Genomic DNA, 8,743 nt, shown 5'->3' on the forward strand with positions numbered 1-8,743 from the left:
ACCAGACATAGTGAGATACCTGTCCATGGATTACAAAGATAACTATAATATGGTCAATAGGTCCTGCCATCAAGAAGCTTATACTGTTTAGTAGGAGTGACAGATGTGTAACCTATTAATGAGTAGCAAAGGATATCAGGAAAAAGTAAATTTTCCTCTCACTTTTGTTCTTTAGTGTCTAAAATCCCTTCCTTTGAAGTGACATTTTCCTTTGTATTTTCGAGAGAGAATCTATGAAGATGCACATTTAATATGCACCCATTTAAGACAAACTACACTTATTCTACACACCACTATTTCTTACTATTTTCATGCAGAAGACCATAAATTCATTGTAGTTTTGTGTATCTGAACAGATCCTTTCAGCTTCTTCTTTGGTTAAAAATGAGACTCAGTTGTTCTCTAAGCCCCATCTGATTCTAACATTCAGTGTCTCAGGCAGTCATCAGGGAGTTGACAATGGTAATCCATACTAGAAATAACATGGTGCTATCTGGTGATGTGTAACCTGGGACTTAATTCTACCTTTGGTGGTTAATGAGTTTCATTATTCAACCCTAAACTTGTCCTTTGTAATAAGTTAGCAGGCCTGGTCCTTCAATTCAGTGGATGTGTTGGATTTACTTAATAAGCTTCAAACCAGGACGGCCTAATGAAACACCGGAGAACTGGAAAGGGGCGAGTTCCTAGAAGAAGGCCAGTTGAGTATCAAAGGCCCACTGGAATTCTGCTCGACTGTGATTATTTCCTCTCACAGACTTGGCCTGTTTCTCCTGAAAACCACCCCTTTTGGTCTGCCATCTGCCATTGCTCTGGATCTTTATTTAAATAAACTCCGCTCAGTTGTAGCGCGAATATTTACATAGGGGCCCTGGTTAGAATTTAGCACTTGCCTTATCCTTACTCATTTCCCTCTTGTCCCTGAGGATGTTTTTGGTGGTCAAAGTGTTGCGGAGGTTCTCCCCAAATCACTCAGAAGAACATCAGACTTGTGTAACACTGTACAAACTCCTGGTAGGAAGAGGGAGCCTCAGAATTCGTGCTGGTGAGACACGGTGGTAGTGGGTTTTCTCGCCTCTTCCCCCCGCCGCCAAGGGTGTAGAATGCAATAATCCTGTGAGTTCTATTTGATGTTTTCTTGGATTTCTATTTGGAAACTGATACGTGGTATGTGTGTGCACGTGAACATGAACATTCATACTGTGTGTGGACACTGGATTTTTGCCAGCCAGGCAGACTTAGTGATGGGTGTCATGTCATACATTGTAGAAGAAGCCAAAAGACCAGGAGTTGAGGTGTAGCTTTGCCATTCTGCATGTTCATGACTTTCTGCAAGTCCCTTATCTTCACTGCGCCTCAGTTTCCCTGCCTGTAAAACAGAAATTATGATCTCCGCCTCTCCCACAGCATTATTGAAGGGCACACATGATAATATGAATTCTTTGTAGGCTGAAAAGCACTATTCACATCTATTATTAATGGAGTGTGACCAAAGAGACAAATCAAAACCAACTGAAACGTCAAAAGACTTTCAAAGAAAGATGCTAGCCAAAGTAAATGTGAGGTTAACTGCAATAATGATAAACCTAACATGAAGAAAACAATAATGGCCATTAAAATGTACTTGTTAAAAATGGGAAAACAGAACAGCTGAACCAAGACAGTTATTCATTCTGGGGTGGGAGTTGCCAGTCCTAACATTCTGAACCGCCCTAAATGCTTCCCTGTATTTGGGCTGGGCTGCTGCAGAGAGTTTCAGTTTCCTCATGTGAAACCTGCAATGTAAATAACAGAATAGTGTGATATGTATTATTTTAGACGCTCTTCGGCATTTTCTTAGTACGTTGATCCTCATGAGATTATGGCTTGCTGTCCGAAAGAATGTGTAAGTATTTAAGCCTTCAAGTTCAGTTCAGTCGCTCAGTCATGTCTGACTCTTTGCGACCCCCACAGGCTGCAGCATGCCAGGCCTCCCTGCCCATCACCAAGTCCCAGAGCTTGCCCAAACTCACGTTCATCGAGTGGGTGATGCCATTCGACCATCTCATATGTCCTTGTGCTAAATCCAACTCTGCCTTTCCCACGGACAGCTTCCCCTTTCCCGGCATGTCTGTATGTGTATGTATGCATGTCCATGTCGTCTGTGGTGCGGACAAGCCTTCTCTCATTCTGCCCCTTCTGTGCCCTCTAATCATCCTGTCACACAGGGTTTGTGGTTTCTCAGGCCTTGAGATTCACACCTAAAACAGGGGAAAGTCAAGCAGCACCCTACTCCTCCAGCATTCAGCAGGATTGTTTAGAAAATTCTCTCACGGTTGACTACACTTCTCGGGGCACTTCATTCACTGGATATGGATATTTATGAAACAGCTACTAATCATTGCAAACTGCTTGGAGACTGAAGAAAGAGAAGTGAATCAGGTAAGTCCCTGATCTCCTGAACTCACAGTCCAGGCTGGGGAGACGTGTAATTAACAAGTTAAACATAGATTGTGTAATCTCAGATTTGGGGGCTTCCGTGGTGGCTCAGTGGTGAAGAATCAGCCTCCATTGCAGGAGATGTGGGTTCGATCCCTGGGTCAGGAAGATCCCTTGGAAGAGGAAATGGCAACCCGCTCCAGTATTCTTGCCCGGAAAATACCATGGACAGAGGAGCCTGGTGGGCTACAGGCCATGGGGTCGCAAAGAGACATGACCCAAACACCTCAGATTTAAATGCTGTGAAGAAAACAAGGGGAAAGTGCGTGGGGATGCCTTGGGGAGGCAGATGCTGTTTTGGAAGGGCGATAGGGGAAGACAGCGCTGAGGAAGTAAGTTTTGGATAGAGGTGTGAGGATTGAAAGCTTTATTTATCTCTCTTTAAACACAATACTGGAAAAAAAAGAGTCCTATTAGTTACAAGAGATAGCTATATTAGCTCCAAGGTAGTTTTATACAACATCCATTAATGTAAACCCCTGTTTCAAAACTCTGTTCCTCATCTATGTCAGTCCTCATTTTGACCTCTTTATTGAGGGTATCCTGTTCTCTTTAGAGGATTCTTATTCTTTTTTTTTTTTTTTTGCTGTGCCAGGGCTTAGCTGCAGCACTTGGGATCTCTGTTCTCCACTGCAGCACGTGGAGTCTTTAGCTGCAGCTCATGAACTGTTTCAGTTGCGGCATGTGGGATCTATTTCCCTGAGCAGGGATCGAACCCGAGCTCCCCGCGCTGGGAGCACAACGTCCTAGCCACTGGACCACCAGGATCCTTATTCTTTTTAAACCCCTCTCCAGATTTCAGCCCAACTGTATTGGTTTGTTGGGGCTACAATAACAAAGGACCCCAGACTGAGTGACTCAGACAACAGAAATGTATTTCCTCACAATGCCGGAGGCCAGAAGTCCAAGACAAAGGTACTGGTCGGGTGAGTTTCTTCTGAGGCGTCTCTCCTCGGCTTGTAGATGACTGTCTATTCCCTGTGTCTTCACCTGGTCTTTCCTCTATGTGTCTGTGGCTTAATCTCTGCATATAAGGACACCAGTCATGAGATTAGGGCCCACCCGTTTGGCCTCATTTTAACTTAATTTCCTCTTACAGACCCTATCTCCAAAGGCAGTCATGTTCTGAAGTATGGGAAATTAAGACTTCAGTATGTTTCCCTCCTTTCAGGGGAACACAACTTAGCCCATAACACGTATAATTCCTCTAGTAGGCTCAATGCCTACCTCTTCTGTAAAGTCTTCCCTGCCTACCTCCTCAGACATCATTATTCTGCTAGCACTATTGAAAGTTTAACAAAAAGTTAAATGCAGTCCCAATCAACATTATGCTTTTTTCTACTTTTTCCCACTAGACCTCAATATGATCGTGTTTCCTGAGAACAAGGAAAATGTGTGATATTCTTTGACTTCCTCAATATTTATCGACAATCCCTTACAATAAAAACTTGCAGTGTTGATAGGGGCTTTGGAAAATATCAAATTCAGCCTGACTCCCAGTTTGGAATCCTTCCTACAACAGTTGTTGACAGAAGTCTTGCATATTTCCTACTTGAATATTAATTATGATGGAAATATTCCTAAGGCAGCTGACTACCTTCTTGTGCAGCTTTTTTTTTTTTTTTTGGCTATTTTTATTATCTGAGCAGCTTGTAGGGGAGGCCCACCTTTTTTGATTCATAACTGGCAGTGCACAGGTAGCTTACTTTTAGTGAGGGGTGGAGAAGGCTGAAAGAAATGTATCGCCAAACTGGCTAAGGCAAAAGATAGATGGTCACATGATCTTTTATTGCCATGCCAATAAACCCACCTTAGGGTCATCAAACTAGGGATATGTAACTTGTTGCACAATTTATTAGTATTACAAGACATTAACCACTCTATGTTGATTAAACCCACTCAGGTTATGGTTTTATTACCTTTTAGAATATTAACCAGTATTCTAATGCTAATTTTGTCAAATTTAACATTATCTCAGCATACTTTTTATCTGCTCATTACAATGAAAAATGCAGAGTTTTAATATTTTATTTCAAATTGACTTTGTCGTTATTTAAACCTTGACATGTTCATGTACAAATGAAAATTGTGTTTTTAACATTTTGAGGATTATGCTTTGATGGGGACACAAATTAAACAAAAACAGAAATGTATGGTGTGTTGGATGATATGGTGGAAAACAAAAGAGAGGGTGGTACGGATGTTGAGATGATGAGCTCTGAAACCCACTTTACTGTAGAAATTGAGCCTTCTGCACTTGGATGGGCTGGCACCTGGGTTTTAAAGAAAGATAGAAACAATACTAATAGAGTGTACAGAGAGTTGGCCTGGTTGGGAAATCTGGAGGAGATTGTGATTGCTGCATGACAAAGAGAGGAAAGAAGATCTCCAGGGGAGGAAGAGTCAAGAAAGGAAAACATAATTTCAATTGAGCTCTTCTTGTTTATCATAGGATACCTATTATAAAATCCCTCCTCCATGTCCTCAGAGATGAAGAAACTCTTCTTCTGTCTTTTTTAAAAAAACTTTAAATTTTGTATTGGGGTATAGCTGTGTTTTGCCTTTTCATAAGTTCATGGGATTCTCAAACCAGTCAATCCTAAAGGAAATCAGTCCTGACTATTCATTGGAAGGACTGATGCTGAAGCTGCAACTTCAATACTTTGGCCACCTGATGCGAAAAACTGACTCATGGGAAAAGACCCTGGTGCTGGGAAAGATTGAAGGCAGGAGGAGAAGGGGACAACAGAGGATGAGATGGTTAGATGGCATCACTGACTTAATGGACATGAGTCTGAGTAAACTCTGGGAGTTGGTGATGGACAGGGAAGCCTGGCATGCTGCAGTGCACGGGGTTGCAAAGAGTCAGACAGGACTGAGTAACTGAACTGAACTGAGACAATAGCTGTATTAACAACTTACTATGTATTACATTGTATTATGTATTAACATTGTGGTATCGACAAATGTTTTGATAGTTTTAGGTGAGTAGTGAAGGAACTAGCCCATACATATACATTCTCCCCCTGAATTCACCTCCCATCCAGGCTGCCACATAACATTGAGCAGGGATCCATGCAATAGGTACTTGTTGGTTATTCATTTTAAATAAAGCAGTATGTACATGCTCATCCCAAACTCCCTAACTATCCTTTTCTTCATCCTTTCCCCCAGCAACCATAAGTTCATTCTCTAAGTCTGTGAGTCTCTTTCTGAAACTCTTATTCTTCTGATGATACCTTCAGAAAACCTAATTCTTTGGGGGAATGCATTTTTGAGGGTAGGTAGACAAACAGTTCAAAACTGCTCCGTATTAGCACTGGGCAAAATCAGTGACTATATTTGAGAAAACCAGAACTGCAGAATGGTTGGGGGAAGAAAAAAAAAATAAACATCCAAGTTATAATAATATTAGCTATGTGTTTAAGCACTTACTTTATGCCAGCACCATGAACATATTTCAGATACAAATCACTAATCTTTCATCCATTTACTCGGCTTTTTTTAATGCTAAGCTCTTTCATATGGTATCTCCCCATCCTGTATTCATATATTAATAGTTTATTATTTTACTGAAATTCGAGACTGTTACATTCCAAGTTAGAAAGTTTAAATTCTTACTTGAAAAGAGACAAACATCATATGATATCACTTATGTGTAAAAACTAAAAAGTGATACAAATAAGCTTATTTACAAGACAGAAATAGACTCAGGCAGAAAACAAAGTTATGTTTATCAAAGGGGAAGAAGGGGAGGGGATAAATTAGGAGTTTAGAATTAAAATATATATACAACTATATATAAAGTAGATAACCAACAAGGAACTACTGTATAGTATAGGGAGCTATCCTAAATATCTTATAATAACCTATAAAGGCATGGAATCTGAAAAAGAATATATTATATATATATAACTTATATATAAACATAAATTATAGACATAAATATAAATAAACTGAATCACTTTGCTACACACCTGAAACTAATACCACATTGTAAATCAACTATATTTCAATTAAATTTTAAAAAAGTTTCTTATTTGATTATTGTTAGGAGACTCATCAATATATTAAATAACAAGGTACAGATCTAACTATATTTCCACTTTTTTCCATCTTTTCCTCCAAATTCCAAGGCTGCCTTTTTCATTGAAATAAAGAGTTTCCCTGTATATCGTATAAGATCCTGGACTAGATCCCTTACTTCTTGCTTTCTGGACTAGGGACACAAGCTTGGGAGGTATTAATGATGGCACGGTGAATATGCTGAGATGGAACCCAAAGAAACTAAAGCATCAGATTTCAGTCTATCAATCCAGTAAAGGCAGTGGGCAGAAAATCCAATAAGCATTCATTAGTTTTAGTCAATCTGCCCAATTATACCTCTTAGGACTGATACATATATAAAATCGAGCTTGAATATGTGCCTCACTGATGAATCCTGAATCTACTGTAGTTAAGAGGAGCCAGCAACCCCACCCACCAGCCATAAGCAGAGCGTGACCTCTCGGGACTTACAGAACTTGGGATGTCAATTAGGTTGTGTCCTCTGCCCCAGAAACAGGCCACCCACATCACCCCTCTGAAACGGATGGCCAGCCACCACATTCCACAAATCCTCCAGGAGAGATTTCACAACCTTCCCAAGTAACCAACTGCAGGCTCCACAGACCTGCGTTTCCCAACATCTAATCTGAATCTTACTTGCTGAACTTTAAACTCATTTCCTCTTTTGTGTTCTCAAAGGAGGTGGGAAACATCTGGAGAAGATTTTTCTTAAAATAATAGCTCACATACTTGAAGTCTGCAATTAACTCCTTTTGTTTCTCTAACTGAGATCATGTCAGCTGCCAAAGAGTTTCTAAAACTCTTGAGAGAACCCCTAAAAGGGAAGTGCTAAAGCAGAATCCTGTCTTGTTTTGTTTAGCTTTTCTTCCCATACTATGAAGACATCATCGTTCATAGTACCTAAATGCTGGTTCTGACCTAAGCAAGTCACCCTAAGTGGGCATCCATTTCCTCATTTGCAGAACACGGACACTGGCTAGATGATCTCAAGGTCCCCTCTAGCCCTAAAATGCTAGGGTAGCCGTGAACCTGAATAACAAATCCACACTTCATGAACAAACGATTTCACGAAGGTGCATGCTTAAGCCTTTGCAATGTCATCTCACACATCTTTTTGGTATTTTACTCTCCTCATCTTCTTACAGGTGGAGATGGAGCAAGAAGAGTTTGAACAGCCCCCTGCAAGTATCTCTAATGAAATAAGCTATACCTGACAAGAAACCAAAGAAAGAACCTCAATAAGAAATAACATTTACAGACAAAACAGTGATTTATAACTTTTTAATACCATATTCAAAGATTTACTAAAAATGGAAGCTTAATGAGAAATCTTTAAAAAGTGGCTATAAATGAAAACACCTTTTTACAATATATAGGCTCAAATGTCCCCCAGAGTCATTCAGCAAGGACTGATGTATGCCTCCTGTCATAGGAATGACAAATGAATGCAAACTATGCATCTCAGGAAGGAGAAGTAGGCAGTGAATAAGTATGACGTAGAAAAATGGAGGATCCAAAATTTAGAGGCAGGTCTTTAGTAGACAAAGACGAGAGCTTCCCAAGAATAAAGCCTTCACTTTTCCATGAGCCTGGGAGTGTGTAGCAAGGCAAATTCCTTCCTGGCGTGACCCAAGGAGGGCTGGAAGGAACTCTACCATCCACACAAGCATCTTTCTGCCTTCTCGCACTACTATGGATTGTGTAAATGACATAATGTAAAATAATGTGTTTTCAGGCCATTGCAAGGGAGAGGCATATGTGAGGAAGTCTTTTCTGATGTAATATTGAACTGGACATTGTGAAAATATTTATCTTGAGCAAATAGCTATAAAAAATGTATTTTGTAAAATATAAATATCACGTACACGGAAGTACAAAGTTCCAGTTATGAGGTAAATAAGTACACATGATAAATGCAATTAACACTGCTGAATGTTATGTGTGAAAGTTGTTAGGGAAGTAAATCCTAAGAGTTCTGATCACACGGAGAATTTTTGTTTTTGTTTTCTTTTGTATCTTTATGAGATGATGAATGTTCACTCAGCCTCTGCAGAAATCATTTCATGATGTATGTAAATCAAATCATTGTACTCTACACCTTAAACTTATACAGTACTGTGTGTCAATTATATCTCAGTAAAATTAGAAGGAAAAAAATGTAAATTTCATGGAACATTTGTTCATTGCAGACACTTTC

General features: G+C 39.9%; 1 protein-coding gene across 2 annotated transcripts in view; it reads right to left on the reverse strand.

The window, feature by feature from the left end:
* The window catches only part of COL8A1 (collagen type VIII alpha 1 chain), a 157,782-nt gene that overhangs the window by 9,904 nt on the left and 139,135 nt on the right, over nucleotides 1-8,743 (reverse strand). The gene's annotated exons all lie outside the window — the stretch shown is intronic.

This window comes from Odocoileus virginianus, chromosome 25 (genome assembly GCF_023699985.2).
Source record: "Odocoileus virginianus isolate 20LAN1187 ecotype Illinois chromosome 25, Ovbor_1.2, whole genome shotgun sequence".
Classification (NCBI taxonomy): domain Eukaryota; kingdom Metazoa; phylum Chordata; class Mammalia; order Artiodactyla; family Cervidae; genus Odocoileus; species Odocoileus virginianus.